Below are 26092 nucleotides of genomic sequence, written 5' to 3'. Positions count from 1 at the left end.
AGCTAAGCAGGGTTGGTCCTTGTCGGTCCTGGATGGGAGATGCTGCTGGAAGTGGTGTTGGAGGGCCAGTAGGAGGCACCCTTTCCTCTGGTCTAAAGAAATATCCCAATGCCCCACGGCAACAATTGGGGACATTGCCCTGTGTAGGGTGCTGTCTTTTGAATAGGACGTTAAATGGATGCCCTGACTCTCTGTGGTCACTAAAGATCCCATGGCACTTATTGTAAGAGTAGGGGTGTTAACCCTGGTGTCCTGGCTAAATTCCCAATCTGTCCCTCATACCATTATGGTCACCTAATCATCCCCCCCTCCTCTCCCCTGTAACTATTTCCCAGGTCGTAGCTGTAAATGAAAATGTGTTCTCAGTCAACTTACCTGGTAAAATAAGGATTAAATAAAATATTGACTCGTGAAGCATATTGGAAAGATATAGTGTATTTTAAGACTATGTTGTCATACTGGTGGTTTGGCAGGAGGCGCGTTCATCCCATTGTTCACCACACTGATTCAGTGATCTGATAAAACCAACAGATGGAGAGAATGAGCGAAAAGTGAACAACCTAAATCACAAAGGGAGAGATGAGAGGAGACAATGGAATATTTTTCACATTTTCCAAGTCATCCTACATTCATGTTAGCTGTTCTGACATGTTGCCTCCAGTTCAGCTGAAGCAATATCTGTGGGTTTATTTTTTGGCAAGAACCACTGTTCACTGTTCTGCATCTGTGAGAGTCTTTGTGTGCTTTACGCAACAGTGTGTGCTTCGTTGAGTGTGTATACATGCTTGTACTTTTGGAAGTGTGGGTCGGGGTGAGGCACTTTAGTGACCTGTGGCTGAACTCCCCCTGCTGTGGACCTTCTGGACGACCTATACGGTTAGAGTCTGGATGGTGACGGGGGAGAACGGGGGGCATGGGTTAGGTTGGTGGGGGATAGTTTTGGAGAGGGTTAGGGGTTAGATGGATAACAAAATGTGATTAATTTCCGAGTTACACGTTAATTACCTTCAGTGTTTTTTTGTAACGTCTGGGCTGGGGGCAGCGGCACCCCAAGCCTACCCTATAGTCCCCTAAACTTTACTGTACAAAAGGTTCAGTTGTGATGAATTCCATTGAAATGTTTTACCAAAGCAGATAAAGAGGGTACTCTCCAGCGTGCAACTGTCTCTGTTAAACAACCTTGTTAAGTCCAGCACGTTATTTTCATTATCGCCAACTGTTAGTCAAGTGCTAATTATTAATAAGTGAAACAACCTTCCAGCTTTAAGTGGTACCGTATGGTTCTCAAACTGTTGCCTTTCACCTGTTTCAAACTGTTGTGTGGGCCGTGGCCGTTCTACATTTCAGGCCACATTACTTATTTTCCAGCATGTCTCAGACAGTGTCCTTCTAAATCCGACCTCAGATCTTCTCTACTTATCCTTTTAGTGTTGCCTGCCACAGCTTCCTCCCCCAGCCCAGTTCCCTAGGAGGTAGGCAACTCTCCTACTCTTGGAAAAGTGCAACACTGGAGCATCACCCCAGACAGGAGAGGGAGGGAAGGAGGGCGAAAGAGAGCGAGATCAGCCAAGCAGCCCGCTGAGCCTCCCAGTTCTGAGCCTCATCCCAGACATTCTGCTTATTAGAGAAATTAGCTGCAGAGTGAAAGAAGCACAGAGAGCTTTAGGCCCCCCTTCGCCACACACACACCAGTGAAGCGCCCAGCACTCCTGGAATAGAAGTTGTGCCAGATGGCAGTCAATTTAGCTACCGTTTCACTGGGCAAGTTAAGGACAGGACAGGGGGGTGGGGGTGACAGACACAGACAGACAGACAGACAGACAGACAAGACAGACAGACAGACAGACAGACAGACAGACAGACAGACAAGACAGACAAGACAGACAAGACAGACAAGACAGACAAGACAGACAAGACAGACAAGACAGACAAGACAGACAGACAGACAGACAGACAGACAGACAGACAGACAGACAGACAGACAGACAGACAGACAGACAGACAGACAGACAGACAGACAGACAGACAGACAGACAGACAGACAGACAGACAGACAGACAGACAGACAGAGACAGACAGACAGACAGACAGACAGACAGACAGACAGACAGACAGACAGACAGACAGACAGACAGACAGACAGACAGACAGACAGACAGACAGACAGACAGACAGACAGACAGACAGACAGACAGACAGACAGACAGACAGACAGACAGACAGACAGACAGACAGACAGACAGACACAGACAGACAGACAGACAGACAGACAGACAGACAGAGACAGACAGACAGACAGACAGACAGACAGACAGACAGACAGACAGACAGACAGACAGACAGACAGACAGACAGACAGACAGACAGACAGACAGACAGACAGACAGACAGACAGACAGACAGACAGACAGACAGACAGACAGACAGACAGACAGACAGACAGACAGACAGACAGACAGACAGACAGACAGACAGACAGACAGACAGACAGACAGACAGACAGACAGACAGACAGACAGACAGACAGACAGACAGACAGACAGACAGACAGACAGACAGACAGACAGACAGACAGACAGAGACAGACAGACAGACAGACAGACAGACAGACAGACAGACAGACAGACAGACAGACAGACAGACAGACAGACAGACAGACAGACAGACAGACAGACAGACAGACAGACAGACAGACAGACAGACAGACAGACAGACAGACAGACAGACAGACAGACAGACCAAAGAAACACAAACGCTTTCTTATGTTATTTTCCCGTCCTGGCTAGTGTGGAACTTATGTGACCTAACTCTCTAAACAGGGGAAATTTGTGCAAAGTAGTTGAAAGTAGACTGAGACGAAAGGGAAGCTCATCCGACAGGTGTCTAAGGCACTGGCCAAGTCTCTCTCTCTCTCTCTCTCTCGGTCTCTTCCTCTTTGTCGTTCTCTCTCTCTCATGCCATGGGCAGGTTTTGTGTTTGTGCACGCATGGCTGAACTTGGATGGTTCTTCTGACACTCACCCTCTGAAAGTATATGAGACTATTGAGGATGCTTTGCACCTCTGCGTTTTATTGTGAATCCAAATAAAATATCTCAAGTGTGTGTGTGTATCTGTGTCTGTGTGTACATGTGTGTTTGACCATGACTGTTTAGGGACCTTTGCACCTAAATGTTTAATTATGAACACAACAAAAATGGTATGTGTGTGTGATGTGGGGGATTAAGGAGAGCAAGATGTTGCAGGCCAAGATGTAGGTCAAGGAGAGGGGCTGAGGAGGTTGTACCACCAGACCAGATTGCTCGTTAAGGGCCAAACCAAGCAAAAGTCTATCTGTGTGTTTTTCAGTGGCCACAAGCCAGCCATCTGCTCTTCTTTTATTCATTCAGATGTCTTCCATGGGCTGAGGGTGTTCCTTTGGGTGTGCGCATGTGTACGCGTGTGTGCATGGTCACTTGCGGTCAAAAGTGTACATTCATGCCATTGTCCAAAGCCAGTTGGCGCATGTCCAAACTAATCTTCTCAGTCACATGGCCAACGGTAGCTTCTCATTGGATGAGGGGATGGGGTAAAAAATCCTGGCCCAACGGTGTCTCTGGAGTTTTGGTGGCAGAGGCAAAGTGGGCACAACACGGATACCCAAAGGATGTTACAGGGAGGAATTCCCTGTAAAAAAACAAAAACAAAGAGAGAGTGACACGGGAAATAGTGGAAGAGAAGTAAAAGAGAGGAAGTGATGACCCAAGCAAAGAGATGATGATCCCACAACTAAATGACTAACAGTAAGTCAACTGCTTCCTATTTTGAACACGTATGACATCCACTGTTTTAGAAGGAAGTTGTTGATGCAATATATCAAGTAAAGTACATTGTGAAATGTTCTATTTGAATCAATGCTGAGTGAATGAATAGCACTGAATAGACTTGACCCCTTGGGTCTAATTGATTGGGATAATAGCTCATGGTCAACAACAGTGGTTGAGAAATGGAGATGACTCATTTACACTTACTTGATGGACTGGGATTTGGATTTGATGATCCGTGGCGACATTCAGAATAATATTTTGGCTTGGAATATGTTAAATATTTTTACTGGGTTGAATGGAAAATCTGGATAGATTTTTGGGTGAAATGACACATTGACTTGATTCACAGTTCCGGTATTGAACGAGAACTTGGGGTTGTTTTGGATGAATTATATTGCTTATAATTTTGTCATCAATTTCTGCTCCATGGATTATATTGAAAACTGCAAACATTGTCCACACCTCATCTTGCAGTGGGATTAAGACAGTTTCAGTCAATTCAAAACCAAGTGTTTATCAAGAGACAACTACTAGTGACAACAACACGCAAGGCAAATGGATGTCACCAGTGAATTCATGCAAGGGTAAAGCAGCATAACACCCCTTCTCTCCCTTCTCTCTTCCAGAACTCTAGTTTTAACCAACATACCTACAGAAAGTGAACCAAATTATCACCGAGGTAACACCTTACCAAACCAAGTCCAGTGAGGGAGAGCGAATCAACAACAAAGAGTATCAAGATGAAGCTGGAGACAGCCCCAGATATGAGTGAGTGGCAAGAGGACGACTTTGCCCTCAACTGCACCTACATTGTCCCTGACCAGATGTCAGACCCCAGCATTGGCCTGCCTAAAGCCATGATGTCCATACCCCGCAACCTCACCTTTGAGTACAACACAGAGAATGAGGTAGGTACTTGACGTAATACAAACCCCATTCAGTAGCATTTCTATGTGCCAGATTTACAAAGTCTGATGGGAATACAGTACGAGTGACATGTCTGTGCATTGGCATATTCTGTGATACACAATCCTTTTTGGTTGGTCTGTCTATATGCTCGTGTAGTTTGTAGAGAATAATGAATGTCTTGCATACTCTATCAGTCTGAATGAATTCATTAAGTCTAAATTCATCTGGGACAGCCAGAAGGCAAGGATTGTGTTAGGTGCAAGAAAAAGTTGCTCCATTCCATTCCTATGTCTGGTCCGTTTAGCGTGTCACAATGGCCAACACGTGGGAGCTCGGGTAAAAGGCCTAAACCTCTTTACTGTTACCATGTCTCTAGGTCAGTGTGACAGTCATGTCTCTGGGTCCACACACACACACACACACAAAATCCCAAGGCTATGTGTGTCAGGAAATCCGCTTACTGGCTTGCTTTATAACCCTATGACTCACCTGAGAAGATCTGCCAGAGCATGACGTTTGAGACTGAGGGTATCCTAAAGTGGACACCATACTAGATGTTTTCTGCAATATTTGCTGTAATGAAAAGTGACCTTGAAATTATGGTCGAAAAGCCACCTCTTTCTTCTTGAAAAACAAAGGCCACCGTTCTCTCTAGCACACTTCTCACTTGGTCATTCTTCACTTTTCCTGTGGTTGAGTGAGCATACTCTTCGTTCCTCTTTGTCTCAGTCTTTTCATCCTCTCTGCTGCTTTTTCTGCCTGGGCCTGTGAGGTGTGAAAACTGTGGTTATGAACTCATGTTGAGGCTTTATATGACTTTGTTAGTCGCCTTCCACCCTCACAAACACAGACATCAGCCAAACCAGATGCAGCATGTTGCACAGTGCAATACTTCCCTTTCACACCAAGGGGTTGTGAGAAGTCTGTTCCTGTTTCACCAGAGGCAAAGTGACCCTCAACTCTACTGCGTCATTGCAAGAAAGACAGATGCAGTACTTGCACTTCCAAGCACAACTTTTTTTATATGAGTGTCTCACCTGAAACACACACATGTAAAATACAACATTTCAATGTTACAGCTTGTCTTTTGGTAAGGTTGTCTTTTTTCTCAGTAGCTCCCCTTTCTATAACTGTATCATGGTGATTTCTCCCCTGATTAGTTGGAAATTGCTTTGGCAATCCATATGACCTGTGGCTCTTTTATGTTTTGTGTGTGTGTGTGTGTGTGTGTGTGTGTTTCCCAGCAAATGTCACAATACCAGAGGTTGTGTGAGTCAGCAGGAAACGGACACATAACAATTGAAATCAAAATAAAAACCTATGCACTACCTACATGTACTTAGTAGTCCTTGCCAGCCATTGTTTGTTACCAGTTATTGTTTAATCATGGCGATTGACTGGGACACTCTCAGGTTGTTCAAAGTTATTATTGAGCAAGAGAAATTTAAGTTAATTTTCATGTTACTGTTTTTTTTTGTGGGGGGGGGGGATCCTTTTTTTTTAGTTATGATGTACTTATTTTAGGAGAATATAAAGTAAGCTGATTTGGATTGGTTGTACCATTCCTTCGTAACCCTGAAGCGTGCTGGGGGTGCGAGGGTACACGTGGCAGATGGGGCGTGGGGTGTGCCAAGAGAGAAGGGCTGAGCAGTGTGTGTGTGTGTGTGGGGGGGGTAAGTAGGTTAAGCTCCAACGATTAACTTTCGTTTGGGGTGCAGGGCAGGCATCGTCACGGGCCGCATTTCCTGGCTGTGAGAGGACCTATTCTGAGCAGGGACAGCTAAGGGGAAAGTGGGAGGGAGAGTGGTGGCGTGGTCCAGTCAAGAAGCGAGCGTCACTCCTCTCCCCCCTCCCTCCTCTTCTTATTAACCTGGCTGAGCGGTCGTTAACCAGCAGCCATGTTGCAACTCATTCATTAGTCCCGCTACACCGGGGCCGCACAACATCCCTGTCACACCCGCTCTCGTCTCACCCTCCGTCACCCCCTGGCCAGGACGCAACAGATCTTCTCCTTCCCCTCCCTCCCTTCATCCCCCCTTCCTTCACTCTCTTCTCCTTGTCTGCCCCTTTTGTACCCACTTATCACAGAACATTTTCCATTCATTGTAACTGGAGGTTTTGTAACTGAAAGATGATCTGAGAAGTATTATTGGTTCTCTCATTGTGTTTACATGTAAATGGCCAAGTAGGTAGACTTTGGAGCACAAGGAAGTAACTTATGGCAACAAAAAAAAGTCAATTTCTTCATTTTAAATTCAATTTCGAGGGACGGGTTGCCCTGTATCTCCTTCTTGGAAAAGGGGGGTTCAAGACAAAACCCCGTAAGACCCCCACGCTATGTGTGCGTCCCACAGATGCTCCCATGCCAAGCTTGGGTGTCATCATACTTGATTTGTGCCTTATTCAAACTTCCAGTACATCCTAAATAATTCCTATTGAAGTGCGAGTCAGGCTGCTATTCCTGGCCGTCAGGGCTCAGGGCAGAGAGTTCTACGATAGCTATTTCCCTGTTTCCTTGTCCCAGCTCTCAAGATAACTGTGGATGCATATTTTTTTCTTTACTTAATGGGTGTAACTTTCGTAAACTCTGACTCAGAGTGTAGACATTGAACATGTACTGAAAAAGTCCAGGCACTACAGAGAGACTGGTGAAGATCATTCTCACTGTTGTACTCTACCTCGCCAACATAATTAGTAGCCTGGATTAGTGATTGATGATGTATTGTCTTGTGTTCTAGGTGACAGGCGTTTTCAGCAAAGAGTACATTCCCCAAGGAACTCGCTTCGGGCCCCTGCAAGGTGACATCTACAACAAAGACAACGTCCCCAAACAGGCCAACAGGAAATACTTCTGGCGGGTGAGCAGGCAGAATAACCGTTCAAGTTCACACACACACGGTTTGTTTTTTAATCGTGGTTCCTCATTAAAGTTCATAGTTCTTCCTATCTTATCCTAGCAGGATTCTGGCAGCAACAAACGAGAGTTGGCACACTCAAAGGAAACAGGATTAACAAAAAGTAGTTATGACTCTCAGTCAGCTGGAGTTGTATATCAAGACATACTGTATGTAAATACAGCCATGAAACCACGTGAATAAAATTACACTGTGGTTTCTAGGGGGGAAATCTCATTATCGAACAACAATCTATGGGAACTGTTTCTCGAAAGAGACGGCGCAAAGAGGTTCGACTAGAATTTGGTCCTAGTTTTCTTCTCCAATTATTCTTAGAAGAAGAAGCAAAAGTGGTTAAACAGTTTCACACCCAAGTCAGTCAGTTCCCATCTAAAAGGAAACCAAAAATGCATTGCACAGAAGCCCAGAGGTATTCAGGGCTTTTGAACAGATTTTTGAGGAAGTTGTGGATCTTTTCACATACGCAAGTCTAGCGTCCTTCACAGTAACACTAACTGCTTTCCCAGAGCTCAAGTCCCTTTCAACAAGTTTGACATACAGGAAGTGATTGTTAGTGTCCCGTTCTCTCTCTCTCTCACACACACACTTTCTTCTCATTCCCACACGCCCTCGTCCCCTCTGTCTCACGGCAGTGACTTGTGTCATTCAGGAGTTTTCCCTGTGTCGTTTCCCCATTAAGGCTTTCTTGTCCTACATTTTCACCTTTCTTCTGGCATTTCCTCCTGTAAGCCAGACCCGTCCCGTCCTCCTACTGCAATACTGAAAGTCGGACTTGCCTTGAGAGTGTGCCAACGCTCTCTCGCCGGGCAGGTGTAGACGTGCCTGACGTGTGTCTGTGTCTGTGAGCACATGCCACTAGCTACAGTACAGTATGTGTGTGTTTGAGTGTCTGCCAAGACAGCCACTGTACATTTCCTCAGGAGGTACCAGTAAAAACAATTACAGTGCTCCCAATATTTAATACATTATTGAGAAGTTGAAAAGTGAGGAAATGTAATGGAAACGTGGAGGGTTGACAGTATTCTGACGTGGAGGGTTGACAGTATTCTGACGTGGAGGGTTGACAGTATTCTGACGTGGAGGGTTGACAGTATTCTGACGTGGAGGGTTGACAGTATTCTGACGTGGAGGGTTGACAGTATTCTGACGTGGAGGGTTGACAGTATTGTGATGTATCTCCTGGTGGGAAGCAGCCATTCAGGTCTGAGCATATTGAGAGAAACCCCCCAACCAGAGTGAGAGAGGAAAAAGAAAAAAAGCTCTTTGCCCCGCCCCCCTCTCTGTCAGTATAATGTAGCAGCTGATAAAAGCAGTGACAGCGCTGATTTCACACCAGACAGTGACAGTAGCTCAGGAAGACACACTCAGGACACAACACAAGTGGAACAATAACCAGCTCATTGGAAGAGGATATAGGAGTCTATTCTGCCCATGGCAGAGGTGAACTATTCTTTCTCTTTCATATATATATATACACTTTGATAACTGGTGTCAATGGCTGTCAACTACAATGACTGTTTCAGTCATGAGTGAATGAGTGAATGCAACAAAGTAGAAATCAGTCAGTTACAAAGTTGTGTACTAACTCATCTACTAATGTGGTGTGTCTAATGTTACACTGCGTTTAAATACAAATGTGCTTGTGTGTGTGTGTGTGTCTGTGTGTTCTATTCTATTACTTGATTGTATTATTATTATATTGTATTCTAATCCCTCTCCTCTCTTTTCCCTCTCAGATCTATAACAGGGGGCGGCTATACCACTTCATCGACGGCTATGACGTGAGGAGCAGCAACTGGATGCGCTACGTCAACCCGGCGCGCTCGCTGTCCGAACAGAACCTGGTGGCGTGTCAGAATGGACGAGACGTCTACTTCTACACCATCCGGCCTGTGGAGGCCAATCAGGAGCTGCTGGTGTGGTACAGCCAAGAGTTCGCAGGGAGACTGTGCAGCCAACCGGGAGACGAGCTCAAACAAAGTGAGTACCGTCTTTGATTATTTTGCCCTCCTCTCACCTGTTCACTCTCCTCGAGTCCTCCCCTTCTTTATTCCCCACCCTCTACTCTTTTCTCCACTCATCTTTCTCTCTGTGCTCCTTCCATCTACTCTCTAATTCTCTCTTTTTTATATATATATCTGTGACTACAATGCAGCACTCTCCTTTGTTGTGGCACTTGAACTCGATGACAATCTGTCAGTGAGTGAGAGGACAAAGTAGTAAAAGATAGTCAGGTGTGACGTACACTGAGTTTTCTATTCATACCTAGAGCAGATTGAAATCTGATTTAAATCTGTCTGCTCGATGAAATGACACAAAAGTGAGCACATTTTTTTGGGGGGGGGGTCTGATCAGACTTTCATGATTGTCGTCTTCAAAGCTAGCATGAAGTATCTTTCTTGTGTTGAAAAGATCTCAAGGGTTTATCAGATGGCAGACAATGGGACTGAGTGTGACGGAAACTGTTTCCTGTATCATTTACTTTCTGGAGCGGGTGGCATTGTTATTGTCATGGTTGGGTCATTTACTGTCAAAACACAATAGACGACTGCACCTGACATAATGTAGAAGACACCTCACCCACCCACACACACACTCACTCTTTTTGACGCAACACAGGGGAAATCTCAAAGGAAGTAGGAAAGTCTTCTCAGCAATGCCTGGTAAAGTCCATGAGTCATAGTCAGCTGTATTTTCAGGTATGGCAAGGTGTCCATGCGTTACATGACAAATAGTTTTGTTGCCAGAAACTCTGCAAGGAGGCATACCCTATTACACTACAATTACATTGCACAGTCATTCAACCTGTTGACTAATGTTGACTAGGCTACAATGACAACCACATTTATACAGTCCTTTTTACTATGTACTCCACACACTTGGCAACCCCTGATAAAGACTAGAGCAAATAGGCTTCTAAGATTAAACATAGAAATATAGGATAAAAGTAGCCTCAATTGAATTAGTCTATCCTATGACCAATTTCTAGGCCTAATAAATGGCTGATTCTTTTTTCACTGAACAGGTTGGTACTGAACAGGTTGGCACTGAACAGGTTGGCACTGAACAGGTGAAAATGGAAACGTCATGCCTAAGCTCTGTACTGTCACTCGAATGCATGGTTTAATTCACTACTGTAGCCTACAGCGGTTTGACTTTCCCTTTAATCCAGGTTGTAAGGCGATTCCTGTTAAACAATAAGTCATGCGTCAGTTAAGGTACACAGCTACTCACATAAATCAGCAACCGTTTTTCTATATGACCACAAGCCAGTAAACAACATTTTTTTCTTTGCCCTGTGCCTATGGTGTGTACCTCGCGTTCCATGCGCACAGGCAATTCCTGTTTTTTTACCACAAGGTTTCCAATTAAATGTCAGTAGTCTGAAGCTGCATTTCCAAATGTCTTTCTTCCTGCGGTTCGGAGAAAAAAATACACTTGTAGGGTAATTCACACCTTGCGACAGAAACGTCCCAAAAATGAAAGCTCTTGGTTTTACTATCAAGCCTACATGACACATACCCACATACACCCACACATTAAACACACACACACGTTTCTCAAAATGAAAAAAAAAATACTATCTTTGAAGTGTCATCTAAAAACTGAAAACATCATCTTCATTTACCATAAGAGGGAGTGCCAGGGAGGATGTGAGTGTGCGAGTGCGGTGTGTCATTAGTCACTTCTCACCTCATTAAGACTGTGAACTTTTGCGTTTGTCAATCAGTACTCGCCTATTGAAGGAAGGGTTGAAGTTGTATTATTGTGTGGATGAAAATAGGTTGACACTACGTCTGACCTAGTGTCTTCTTTTCATCCATAGAACACATATGCGGAGATGTCAGAGAATCTGAGTTCACCAAACAACACCTACCTCAGCCGACCTGGCTCCTGAAAAAGAAGGACGATATGAAGGACGAGAGAGAAGATGAAGGAGAGGAGAGAATCGACGTAGAGGTGCTGGAGAGAGACACTCCACCCGACACGCCAGACGACCAAATCATGGATTTCAGCCAGAAGATGGAGAAGGAGGAGGTAACCCAGGGCCACCAGGGAGCCATACCCTCTCCTCAACCCGACCAGAGAGAGCCCAACCTGGCATCTCACGACTACGGTTTCCCTGAGCACCACCCTATTGCCCCCTCCCCGCACCGTGGCCTCCCCCTCCACCTCCACGGGCTCTACAGCCACAGAGAGGGCCTAGTGTCCTCCTACCCCTCTACTACCCCTCCAGACCCCTTCAATCCACCCATCAGCTTCTCCCCACATACAACTACCCCCACCTCCTCCCCCAGTACTCCCCACCTTTCCCTGGGATGCTCCCTTCCAGAGGCCCCCTGCAGCACAGTAGCTACCTGGGTAGCGATGGACTTCCATACCCCTCCATGACTTACCAGCCTGGTCTGCTCCCAGTGCCTCTGCCCTACCCCGGAGCTAATCAGGGAGGGCTGAAAGAGAGGACCCCAAATATGTCACCTCCTCATGGAGCCCCAGCCACCCCAGAGCTCTCCCCCCCGCCCAAGCAAGAGCACCAGATGCCCCTGCAGTCACCCTCTGGCTGTGAGGAGGCCATGAACCTCAGCCTGGACATGCCAAAGAGCAGCCCCTCGCCACCCGCTGCCCCTCGGTACAAATCCCAACCCTACCCCCTGAAGAAACAGGACGGAAAGATCAAGTACGAGTGCAACGTCTGCCTCAAGACTTTCGGACAGCTGTCCAACCTCAAGGTGAGGATTTCAGAAGACATAGGTGGTTTTTTGGTGGCCAAATCTATTATTGTCTGTCATTGTGGGTTCCTAACTAATCTAGGCATTTTTCTTTTAGGTGCATCTGAGAGTTCACAGTGGAGAGAGGCCCTTCCAGTGTCAACTCTGTCAGAAGAGCTTCACCCAGCTAGCCCACCTGCAGAAGCACCACCTGGTCCACACAGGAGAGAAACCACACGAGTGCACGGTATGTCTGTGTTTTGATCCGCTTTCTCCAGTCTACTTGACCTCTAGGACACACACAAACGACATAATCACACACAAAAGACACAATCACACACACACACAAGACAAAACACACACACACACACAAACCCCTGCCCTGCCCCTGTGATATAAGGAATCCCTTGGCTTTTGTTGAATACTATATTGTAACTAAACTCAGCAAAAAAAGAAATGTCATCTCACTGTCAACTGCGTTTATTTTCAGCAAACTTAACGTGTAAATATTTGTATGAACATAACAAGATTCAACAACTGAAACATAAACTGAACAAGTTCCACATGTGTCCTTGAACAAAGGGGTGGTCAAAATATAAAGTAACAGTCAGTATCTGGTGTGGCCACCAGCTGCACTAAATAATGCAGTGCATCTCCTCCTCATGGACTGCACCAGATTTGCCAGTTCTTGCTGTGAGATGTTACCCCACTTTTCCACCAAGGCACCTGCAAGTTCCTGGACATTTCTGGGGGGAATGGCCTTAGCCCTCACCCTCCGATCCAACAGGTCTCAGACGTGCTCAATGGGATTGAAATCCGGGCTCTTCGCTGCCCATGGCAGAACACTGACATTCATGTCTTGCAGGAAATCACGTACAGAACGAGCAGTATGGCTGGTGGCATTGTCATGCTGGAGGGTCATGTCAGGATGAGCCTGCAGCAAGGGTACCACATGAGGGAGGAGGATGTAACGCACAGCACTGATATTGCCAGCAATGACAACAAGCTCAGTCCCATGCTGCAGTGACACACCGCCCCAGACCATGACGGATCCTCCAACTCCAAATCAATCCAGAGTACAGGCCTCGGTGTAACGCTGATTCCTTCGACAATAAATGCAAATCCGACCATCACCCCTGCTGAGACAAAACCGCGACTCGTCAGTGAAGAGCACTTTTTGCCAGTCCTGTCTGGTCCAGCGACGGTGGGTTTGTGCCCATAGGCGACGTTGTTGCCGGTGATGCCTGCCTTACAACAGGCCTACAAGCCCTCAGTCCAGCCTCTCTCAGCCTATTGCAGACAGTCTGAGCACTGATGGAAGGATTGTGTGTTCCTGGTGTAACTCGGGCAGTTGTTGTTGCCATCCTGTACCTGTCCCGCAGGTGTGATATTCGGATGTACCAATCCTGTGCAGGTGTTGTTACACGTGGTCTGCTAATGCGAGGACAATCAGCTGTCAGTCCTGTCTCCTTGTAGCACTGTCTTAGGCGTCTCACAGTACGGACATTGCAATTTATTGCCCTGGCCACATCTGTAGTCCTCATGCCTCTTTGCAGCATGCCTAAGGCATGTTCACGCAGATGAGCAGGGATCCTGGGCATCTTTCTTTTGGTGTTTTTCAGAGTCAATAGAAAGGCCTCTGTAAGTTGTTAGTGTCTTAACGACCGTTCCACAGGTGTATGTTCATTAATTGTTTATGGTTCATTGAACAAGCATGGGAAACAGTGTTTAAACCCTTTACAATGAAGATCTGCGAAGTTATTTGGATTTTTACGCATTATCTTTGAAAGACAGGGGTCCTGAAAAAGGGACATTTCTTTTTTTGCTGAGTTTATGTGGGTGTGATCAAGGTGTCAGTCCTATGTTTATTTTCCTAGTAGGGTTCTCCCACTGAAAATAACCAGTCTAGGGTCATACCCTGCTGGCACACAACCAGGGAAGGCCCTGTCTGATAATATAGAAACCAGGAGCCTGGTCTCACCCAGTTGTTCTAATGATATTACTATCACAGCATCATCCTATCCTGAACTCTCCTATCTATCTGTCCCTATTCATATAGGTGTGTGACAAGCGCTTCAGCAGCACCAGCAACCTCAAGACCCACCTGCGGCTCCACTCAGGTGAGAAGCCCTACGAGTGCAAGCTGTGTAGCACCAAGTTCACCCAGTACATTCACCTCAAGCTGCACCGACGCCTGCATAGCGCCCGCGACCGCCCCTACCACTGCCCGCTCTGTGCTCACGCCTTCTTCCACCGCTTCTCGCTGCGCATCCACCAGCGCAGCTGCTGTCCCGCTTCCCAGGCCCACGCTAAACCCCATGCCCACGCCCACATCTGTGATCTGGTTGAGCGCTTTGACACCAGCCCCGAGGCGGACACGCTGCCTGAAGGGGCAGGGCCGGCCCAGGTGGAAGCTGCAGTGGAGCGCTGGGTGGCCCGCAGCTTGGAAGGGCGAGACGGCAAGGAGGACCAGAGTGAAGCCACCCTGCTGCTCAAGGCCCTCACGGCGGCCATTAACACCCCAGCTCCTCCCACCACCTCATCTCAAAGCCCTACTTCAGCCTATCAGGAGAGGGCTAGCGTGGTACGCTTCTACAACCGGCCAATGGTGAAGATGCAAGGGCAGTAGGGCAAAGTGGACGGACCCTTGTGGGGAGGGAATAAGAGAGACATTTTTAGGGTCTACCTCCTGAACGAAGACCATTTAATGTTGCTAAGCCAGAGAACAATCGATAAAGTTGTCGCCAAAAAAAAAAGTATTTCCCCAAGGGGAAGAGAGACTATTAAAAGCCAATAAGAGAACAGCACCAAAACAAAGATCATTCCAAAGACATGGTGTCTTCTTATTAGCAGTGATGTGCTCGCAACTGTTTTCACTCAGGTTTACAGGTGTAATTGACATGGGATGTGTGAAAGAGTTTGCTGTACCCTCCTTCTTTTTTTTTTTACGAGTGCTTGTCAGCTATATTTGTTCAGTTGAGTGATTATTTTAATTGTTTGCGTAATGTTACATGTCTTGATACTTCCAAGGAGGCTTATTCCTTGGAAAACCACTGGACCATTGCCAGGAACTATTACTGAGATATTTCATGTTTTATTAGTGGACAAGTCTTTGTGTGTATTTATTTATTTTTTGCTCAAAGGGCAGACCAGAGAGCTTGAAACTATGTGAATGTATTTGCCAAAAAACAACAAGAATCAAATAAAATATGAGGATAAACGGGGCTTATGTAGCATAACAATTTTTGTTTACTTAAATAGTGTATTCTAATGTAATGTAGCAAAATGGAGGAAAAAAAGCAAACTAAATGTAGTCAGAATGTTATAACGTTCCGGTTCGATGCAAATAGATTCTAAGGACTTCCTGTGAGTCATCTAGCGATGTATTGGAGGTGCATACTTTTGCACAGAAACTTGCAAAAATAAAGTTTTTTGTTTGTTTGTTTTATTAAAAAAAATCTTGGTATTTTTGTATGTTAAAACATTTATATTGCATTTATATTTGTAAGACATTTTTAACAGTTCTGTTTTTTTTTCATTGTGTTCCTGAATATATACTGATATAGCATTGTGTTTCTAGCTCTTTCTCTTTGATTCAGTTGTTATCTACCGACTGTCGATAAAGCTTTATTTCATTCGTCCTCTATACTGGTGGTAGATGTGAGCCAGAACCAAATGTACTGTAGTCTGTATTGCACATACCCCTTAACTCAGTCTGCTCCTAGTATTACTGTATATATGCTCAGGTGAATGGCTCTAGTCTCTTGTTATTTTACCAAAACTATCGACACAAGTAGCACTGGAAAAAGCCCGGAACTAGATCCATGTGCACCAAGGTTTCTTTTACCTTAACAAAAATCGTGGAATAGTTATAACATTGTTACTACTCTGAGTGAATCGTGAATAGATTTTTTTTATATATACATATTTGTAGTTTTTGTACAGCATTTTGATGATACTTTCATAGTAAATGTCTCACATTAAACATATTGTTTCTCAAAATTGGATGTGTTTTGAATACTCTTTTCTCTCTTCATAAATTCCCTAATTGTATATCCATGCTTACATGAACGCAGACACAGACACCCCCTCACAAATCCCCCACATACTCTCGCCTCTCTTACTCATAACCCAACTCTAGAAAGTCCCACGCAACCTCTCACTCAATACTCTTCTTTGAGTTCACTTTCTTTGACAATAGAGGAACTGAGAGTATGCACTGATGTTAACTAGAATCAGCATCACTTACCATCAGACGATACTAATGCACTAATAATGATTGCAACATTGAATGTGGATTATGTCTTCTCAGAAGATGTCAGCTTTTGGGATATTCAGCTCTTTTGAAAATCTGACAAGCTATTGTTATCACCTTTTAACATACTCATACAATTTCTAATCATATTTGAATTCAATAGGATTTCTATGAATACATCATACCAGAACGTAATTTGAAATGTTGATCAAATACCACGCTGCTGCAAATACTTTTAGATTTACGTGTGTTGATGACTGACTGAGTACTGGCACAGGCGAAAGGTGAAACACAATGTGATGATCAACCTCCTGACATTAAACCACACTTTCAGTCAACAAAACTACACCATAGTTACAGTAAGCTGAGCCACTACTATTACAGTAAAATCTCTTTATTTTTCCCTCCTACCCATTCTTTCTCTGGTGGTGTCTCTCCTCTCTCAGGGTGTTTGCATGAGCTCCCCCCCCCCCCCCCCCCCACACACATACATACATACAGTGGGGCAAAAAGTATTTATTTTTTACAAACAAGCAAAATGTCTGGCTCTCACAGACCTGTAACTTCTTCTTTAAGAGGCTCCTCTGTCCTCCACTCGTTACCTGTATTAATGGCTCCTGTTTGAACTGCTCACTGCTCTAGAGGAGATCTGCATGGAGGAATGGGCCAAAATACCAGCAACAGTGTGTGAAAACTCTGTCATTGCCAACAAAGGGTATATAACAAAGTATTGAGAAAAACATTTGTTATTGAGTAAATACTTATTTTCCACCATCATTTGCAAATAAATTCATAAAAATTCCTACAATGGGATTTTCTGGATTTTTTCTCTCTCATTTTGTCTGTCATAGTTGAAGTGTACCTATGATGAAAATTACAGGCCTCTCTCATCTTTTTAAGTGGGAGAACTTGCACAATTGGTGTTTGACTAAATACTTTTTTGCCCTACTCTATATATATCATTTAGCCAGCCAGTAAATTTCTGAATTTTTGGTATTCTTGCCAGGCATAAACCATAGACAATAAAGGCTTTTCTCACTACATAAAAATGCCTTGATTACTTCTGCAAGTTTTTTTTGCACAAAGGATTTTTCTGCATTGTTCACCGGGGCGGCAGGGTAGCCTAGTGGTTAGAGCGTTGTACTAGTAACCGGAAGGTTGCAAGTTCAAATCCCCAAGCTGACAAGGTACAAATCTGTCGTTCTGCCCCTGAACAGGCAGTTAACCCAGTGTTCCTAGGCCGTTATTGAAAATAAGAATTTGTTCTTAACTGACTTGCCTAGTAAAATAAATAAAAATATTCTGTTAGTTTTTTTAGTCAGTCAATCTTTTAGCCTTCCAGTTCAGCAGTCATCAAGTAAACCAGTGAAATACCAGTGAGAAACTAGCTCATTAGCTGATCGAAACAGGGCCAATTTCCTGTTTACTCTTTAATTTCTTCAACACCCTGCACCCTAGTTCCTGTCGGTAGCTGGGAACTATACCACCAGGACCTTCTTCACTGAACAGAACAACTTTGACAGAGGTACAAGGGAGTGAAAGAGAAAAGACTGGCATTAGGTGTGTGGCAAGAAACCTGAAACCTGTTACCTGTTATTCTGAGTTAATCATATTCATTGTTAGCCTAGCAAGAAACCAAACAGTTACTTTGACACCCCATGGATGTCTTTCTGTTGACTCCGTATTGGAGTGGGATTCAACAGGCCATTAAACCATATTCATTCAAGAGTTAATTTGGTTTTATGACCAGATGGAATCTACTGGTGATGGTATATACTGGTGAATTGGAAATCGCTAGTTACAGTTTGTTTTTCAATCGCTTTGGTGCACTTTTCACAAGAATGTGGTATATTTTCACAACTCTTAGTACAAATCATGAAAGTTGTTTCAACATTGTAAGCACATTTCAATTGACTAAGTACAAAATTAATCAGTTTAATCTAAAAAATAAATGTTTCACATTGCAATACATATTCATATAAAGTAATTGCTTCTCACAAATAAATGCTCAAATTCTTCTTCTTCTAATCTGTTAAAAGACATTATTCCGACTGCTCTTAGTTAAACTTATAGATTTGACAGGCTGTGCTACTGGTTTGTCTCCTACAGATTTTAAGAACTACAGAATGCAAATATATGTTTGTAAAGTAGAAACATATAAAGTATGATATAGTGTAATGTGATTATGTGATTATGAAAACAATCTGATATGACATCAGAGATGTGTTGGTGTGTTGGATGCAAGATGTATTGGATGCTAGATGTGTTGGTGTGTTAGATGTGTTGGTGTATTAGATGTGTTGGAGGTTAGATGTGTTGGTGCGTTAGATGTGTTGGAGGTTAGATGTGTTGGATGTTAGATGTGTTGGATGCTAGATGTGTTGGATGCTAGATGTGTTGGTGTATTAGATGTGTTGGAGGTTAGAGATGTTAGATGTGTTGGATGCTAGATGTGTTGGATGCTAGATGTGTTGGATGTTAGATGTGTTGGTGTATTAGATGTGTTGGATGCTAGATGTGTTGGATGTTAGATGTGTTGGATGTTAGATGTGTTGGATGTTAGATGTGTTGGATGTTAGATGTGTTGGATGCTAGATGTATTGGATGCTAGATGTGTTGGTGTATTAGATGTGTTGGAGGTTAGATGTGTTGGATGTTAGATGTGTTGGATGCTAGATGTGTTGGATGCTAGATGTGTTGGATGTTAGATGTGTTGGATGTTAGATGTGTTGGATGCTAGATGTGTTGGATGCTAGATGTGTTGGATGTTAGATGTGTTGGATGCTAGATGTGTTGGATGCTAGATGTGTTGGATGCAAGATGTGTTGGTGTGTAAATATGTTGGATGTTAGATGTGTTAGATTACTCCGGCACCATAACCCATCACTCATAACTCTGCGTGCCTATTTGCATGGAACTTAGAAAGTAAAAGTACAACTAGTTCTTTACTTTTCCTCAGAAGAAACTGTTCTGGATGTGTTCCGTAGAAGTGTGTGTGTGTTGTTCATAAATGTGTGTGGGTGTGTGAACACTTACCCTTCTCTGACAACCCTGATAGAGATCGTCTCCTGTAAATGCCAGGGTGTGGCATCAACGACATCACTCCTCACCTCAAAAGACCATTTCATTAGAGATGTTAAAAGTAAAGGCACACTAATAAAATCAGCCATAGGCCTCTATATCCTAGCCCTGGTCGTGTGTGTGTGTGTGTGTGTGTGCGTGTGTGTGTGTGTGCGTGTGTGAGCTCTATGCCAACAGACTTCCTTTTTAGATAAAGGGAAATCCATGGCACCTTACATGTTTCCTACTTTGATTGATTCATAGACTAATAGTCATTACGTTGACACCACAGTCCTGCCATATATTGGAATTGAGTTAACAACTGGCTTCTTATCAGGAGGGCTTTATTTTGTAGTTTGAGGCGCCATATGATGTCATCAAATTTCCCTGATGAGCCTGTCCTGTTTGCCTTGGACTCTGAGAGCAAGCACAGGTAATACACTACACTGATGAGCAGTGGTGTAAAGTACTTAAGTAAAAATCATTTAAAATACCCCTTCAGTAGTTTTGGGGGGTATCTGTACTATACTTTACTATTTATATTTTTACCAACTTTTACTTTTATTTCCCTGACAGGAAAATTGTCCAATTCACTCAAGATAATTTCCCTGGTCATCCCTAACGCCTCTGATCTGGCAGACTCACTAAACACAAATGCTTCATTTGTTAATTATGTCTGAGTGTTGGAGTTTGCCCCTGGCTATCTGTACATGTCAAAAATAGAAAATGGTTCAGTCTGGTTTGCTTAATATACAGAATTTGAAATAGTTTATACTTTTACTTTTGATACTTAAGTACATTTTAGCAGTTCCATTTACTTTTGATACTTAACTACATTTAAAACCAAATACTTTTAGACTTTTACTCAAAGAGTATTTTACTGGGTCATTGAGTTGAGTCATTTTCGATTAATATACCTTTACTTTTACTCAAGTATGACAATTGAGTACTTTTTCCACCACTGCTGATGAGCCTGTCCTGTTTGCCTTGGCCTTTGAGAGCAAGCACGGGTAATCAGTGGCGATTTTAGCATGTAAATCTTGGTGGGGAAAACCCCCCTAAAAATGTGTGACTCATGCCAGCAAAGCCACTACACAACACTAAACAAAACATGAATTACACTATAATGGTGACAAACGGTGCCTACATAAAGCTGTCCTAACAGCAGAGTCCCAAAAGCAGTCCCAACACCTTATCACTGCTACACCTGCCTATCAGCGGAGCCTTGTTTGGCAGCAAAACAGTTCATTCAGCCTCATTTACTGCCTTAAAAAAACATATCTGATACGGCTGACTTGCTTAAACAACTGTCGTTTCAACTGACAATTAAGATGTACAAACTATGGCATAAGGGGACGGCGAGCGGATAAGAGGCAATCCGTAATTTAGATTAAGACATTAATGAGCGAGCTAATACGGACGTAGTCAATATAACTATTTGTTCAGCACTTTTAGAAATTACAGCGACAGAATTCAGAACATGGGCCATTCTTACAGAATTCTCCCTGTACATCAAGTCAGAACCATAGGATAAATAAAGAGGGCATATAAGCAGACATTGAAAGCTCTTACAATATTCAATGATTACATTTCTCTTAAACAGTTTAAAATCGAACTACCTAGTTAGATAATAAAAGTTTACAATAGTTTTCCTATTCATATCTGGATCCTGGGATGCAGTTAGCGTTAACGCTGGGGCCACTGATATATGTGACGGGATTCGTGCTCAAACAAGGTGGTACTACGTTGGCGAAGAAGCTAGCCTATCAAGCTAGGCAACCTGGTCTACTATTGCCAGAAACCAAGAGCGCTAAGCGGTTAGCCCTTGTAGCTAGGGCAGCACTTCTATTTGTCTCAGTTTTAGGACTACGGATTTCCAGAGTTTCTCATTTCACAAAGTGAATAGCAGGCTCATCCTACTATTAGTACTGTCATGCCTCCGAAAAAAGACAACAAATAATTTATGTACTTGCCCACATATCTGCTGGGCAAGTACATGAATTCTTGGAGAAGCAGAACGTTTTCTATAAGGAAATGATACTTCAGCCGGAAAATAACTTTAAAAGCTTCATATAGATGATCATGGAGTCGACCAACAAACGGCTGGACGACCTGACTAAAGATGTACAAGACATTAAAACAAGCCTTCAGTTCACACAGAAGGATGTGGATGTATTGAAGACCACACAGGATACCCTTTCCAGAAACTGTTCCTCTATGCGGAATGAAATCACCACCGTCGGGGAGGGCCTCCAGCACATGTCTGGGAAGGCAGAATGAAATCACCACCGTCGGGGAGGGCCTCCAGCACATGTCTGGGAAGGCAGAATGAAATCACCACCGTCGGGGAGGGCCTCCAGAACATGTCTGGGAAGGCAGAATGAAATCACCACCGTCGGGGAGGGCCTCCAGAACATGTCTGGGAAGGCAGAATGAAATCACCACCGTCGGGGAGGGCCTCCAGAACATGTCTGGGAAGGCAGAATGAAATCACCACCGTCGGGGAGGGCCTCCAGAACATATCTGGGAAGGCTGATTACCCGGATGGACAATCGAGGAGAAATAATCTTGTAATAGATGGTATCCAGGAGAGCCAAAGTGAGACATGGGCTGAATCAGAGGACAAAGTTCGAAAGCTGTTTTCTGAGGAGCTACAATTGGATGAACAGGTTGAGCTGGAACGTGTTCACCGGTCTGGGAAACCAGGGGTCACAGGTGGTGCCAATGGTGATGCCAATGGAACCAGAACCAGGCCAATGGTAGTGAAATTCCTCCGGTTCAAGGATAAGCTTGCAGTCCTTGAAAAAGGCAAATGCCTTAAAGGGTCCTTCGTCTTCATCAATGAGGATTTCTCAGATGCAGTCCGTCAAAGAAGGAAGGAACTAATACCAGCTATGAAGGCTGCAAGGGAACAAGGTGACATGTAGCATATTTGAGGTATGACAAACTGATTGTTCACTCTCCCTCTCAAGGAGTTCGGAGGAGCGACAGACACAAGAAATTCCAGTCCCCCCCCCCCCCCCCAATTACCAGACCAAAGAAAGGTCTGGTAATTGCTCACGTGAATATATGCAGTTTAAGGAACAAAATTAATGAAATATGCTGTCTAGTGCAGTCAAACAATATTAATGTATTGGCAATATCAGAGACTCACATGGACTCTCCTTTTGAGGTCTCTGGATACAATTTGTTCAGGAGGGACAGAAATAGATCTGGGGGTGGAGTTACAGTTTACATCCAGAGTCATATTCCAGCAATACAAGGTACGGACTTAATGTTGAATGGATTAGAGACACTATGGGTACAGGTGCATTGACCACATTTGAAACCTATACTAGTTGGTTGCTGCTATAGGCCACTAAATGCTGATGTGAAATATCTTGATGTAATTTGCAAAATGTTGGATAAGGTGTCTGATGAAAATAGGGACATTTATTTTTGGGGAGATATGAATATTGATTTTTTTTTTTTTTAACACCAACTGTCCAATGAGAAAGAAACATATTTCTGTTGCCAATGTATGTAACCTGACCCAAGTTGTGACATTACCAACCAGAACGTTCACTAATAGGTCCGGTATCACATCATCAACTTGTATCGATCCAATTTTTACTAACATGGCTGAACATTGTTCTAAAGCTGTATCAGTGGCACTAGGTTCACTATTGTGATCATAACTTGGTTGCACTCATTAGGAAAACTAAAATACCCAAAGGCTAAGGTAATCTACCGAAGGTCCTACAGAGGGTTCAATCAGGACTCATTTGTGGATGAGATTAAGAATGTGCAATGGTTAGACGTGTGTAGTAAGGATGATCCTGAAATGTCACTACGTTTGTTTATGAGTATAGCTGATAAGCAGGCCCCTTTAAGAAAATGCACTTTGAGCTGAGATGATGAGCTGAGAAATTGAATGATTCAACATTACAAGTAGCAGATAAATCTGGCACACTTTGATAAGCAAAGTTATTGTAAATGAAGAAATCGTGTGACCAAGCTGAAGGAAAGAAGGAGGGATTCTATCAGCACAACATTGATGAAGTAAAGGTTGATGGGGAAAAAACTGTGGAGAACGTTGAACACTATTATGGGTAGGAATTTGAACATGTCCACCTCTTTTGTTGAATCCAGAGGGTATATTTATTTCAAAACCATATGACATCGCAAACTACTTTAATTCATATTTTACAGGCAAAGTGGACAAGTTGAGGAATGCTATGATTCCAAGTGATGGCTCCATGTCATATACCCTTATAGAATATTGTATCGTGAAGGAGGGGCAATGCATGTTAGAATTTCATCAAGTAGAAAGAGAAAGAGGTATTTTAATTGTCTGTATTATCTACTAGTTGAATGTTTGTGAAGTCTTGATTTGTGGTTGTTTGTCATTTCTTGTTAATTGGTGTTGGACCCCAGGAAGATTAGCTAGCGTTACAGAGTTAGCTAATGGGGATCCTAATATAAACAAATGACAAAATGGCTACATGTGCACCACCAAGTCAGAACAGTAGGCAAAATTAAGAGGGGAAAATAGACCAATTTATTAGGGTGAGGCACATGGGCTACTAACCTGTTGCACCCTCTACTACCACTGTGATTATTATTATTTGACCCCGCTGGTCATCTATGAACGTTTGAACATCTTGGCCATGTACTGTTATAATCTCCACCTGGCACAGCCAGAAGAGGACTGGTCACCAGTCCTCAGAGCCTGGTTCCTCTCTAGGTTTCTTCCTAGGTTCTGGCCTTCCGAGGAGTTTTTCCTAGCCACCGTGCTTCTACATCTGTATTGCTTACTGTTTGGGGTTTTAGGCTGGGTTTCTGTACAGCACTTTGTGACATCAGCTGATGTAAAAAAGGGCTTTATAAATACATTTGATTGATTGATGGCCTAGGGTAGTGTAGCAGTCTAAACTCAATCACATATATTGCTGCAGCATGGGTTCCCATCTTTCCCACTGTCTCTTCTCTAGCCAATAAGGCATAAAAAAAGACCACAAATATAACTTTTTTTTTAAAGAGGGGGGGGACTAATGGACTTGGATCAAAAATGAAACACAGAGAAATGTTATCTTGGTGTTCAACCCTGGTCCATTCGTCACTGTCCTTGGCTGTTTGTCTTTCCATTACACACCATCTCTGACGACATATGTAGGGCAGAGTGCAGACGGTGATAAACGGACAGTGATAAACTGAATGAGAGATACAGGCCCTCAGCTACAGTAACCTGAGTCTAAAGGTACAGATAAAGCGTGCTTATTCATTTATACAGCGCTTGTGAAGTGCTCATTCTTAGGATGTCATAGCGCTGCATCCATATTCAACTGATCTGGGAGAGTCATACCAGACTGTATGCGGGCGTTTACCTCATGCTCTGTTCACTATTATTCTAGGTTATTTAGCAACAACAACATTTTCTACCTGCAACTGAACTAGACAATTGTTTCTGGTGACTTTCAAAAGGTAAGATAGAGTGATATGATACCATTCTGTAATAAATAGAAAAACCCTATAGAAAATGAACGAAAATGAATTATTTAGGCTTTACTATTATTAGTTCAAGGCTATAGTCTGCCATTTAAGAAATACATGTTGAAACATCCAGGCTGGCAGAAGCGCTCAGCATTTCACCAACACATCAACAACAGCACTTCAACAGCATGCCTATACATTTAGCAATTAAGCTGTGTAAATATTAGACTATACAGTCATTCTACAGTGCCTTTGAATTCACTTTCAGAAACACGAGTTAGGCCAGTCTTTGGTTTGAGGATCACGCCGTGAGCTATACATGCCTAGTTTGTTCATTTAGCCTAGCAGATGATCTTGTATTCCCATGCCGTAATCACAGTCCACACAAATCTATTTTGTAACAACAATATCACGTAATAAAATAGAATCAATTAGAAAATAATAGTTTCCCAAATGACAAAAGTTACAAGTGCCTATAGGCTTATACTGATGCTGTGTTAAACAACACATTTTTAACCGTTGAACTTTCGCACGGTTCCAAATGTAAGACTATCCTCTTCCTTTAACAATAGCCCGTATAGAAATCGAAATGTATCGGTTCGACTGCATGCTCTCAGATTTTTTTTTAAACGAGGGACATCCATTTTCATCTTAGAAAAGGTACGATTTTCTCCAGGTATCCCTCATTAAAATTATAAATAGTGTTTAGTCCATAAAGGGAATCCTAATAAAATACACACCCAATATGTGTATATATAATTAACCTACATCACTGCAGTTTTACAGCCCTAATCCAATAATTGCGTCACTTGATAACAATAATCAACAATACATTCCTCATTGCACTGTGTGGTTGTAGTTTAGGCATAATAATGTTATTCTCTAAAAACGTAGACCCGAATCAATAGTGGAGCTTTGCGTGCCCGAATGCACTTTGACAGGCAAATATTTATAGCCCTACTATTTAG

General features: G+C 43.4%; 1 long non-coding RNA gene and 1 pseudogene across 1 annotated transcript; one reads left to right on the top strand and one right to left on the bottom strand.

Moving 5' to 3' along the window:
* Positions 1 to 3154: 3154 nt before the first annotated feature.
* On the bottom strand, positions 3155 to 5574 carry LOC115128305 (uncharacterized). Its single transcript, XR_003863493.1, has 2 exons — positions 5203 to 5574; positions 3155 to 3664 (listed from the first exon to the last, which is right to left on the bottom strand). It is a non-coding gene; the product is annotated as an uncharacterized LOC115128305 (long non-coding RNA).
* LOC115128304 (PR domain zinc finger protein 1-like) lies at positions 3634 to 16339 on the top strand (annotated as a pseudogene).
* The last annotated feature ends 9753 nt before the right edge of the window (positions 16340 to 26092 follow it).

This window comes from Oncorhynchus nerka, linkage group LG4 (genome assembly GCF_034236695.1).
Source record: "Oncorhynchus nerka isolate Pitt River linkage group LG4, Oner_Uvic_2.0, whole genome shotgun sequence".
Lineage (NCBI taxonomy): Eukaryota > Metazoa > Chordata > Actinopteri > Salmoniformes > Salmonidae > Oncorhynchus > Oncorhynchus nerka.
This window is presented reverse-complemented; position numbering and strand designations above follow the sequence as displayed.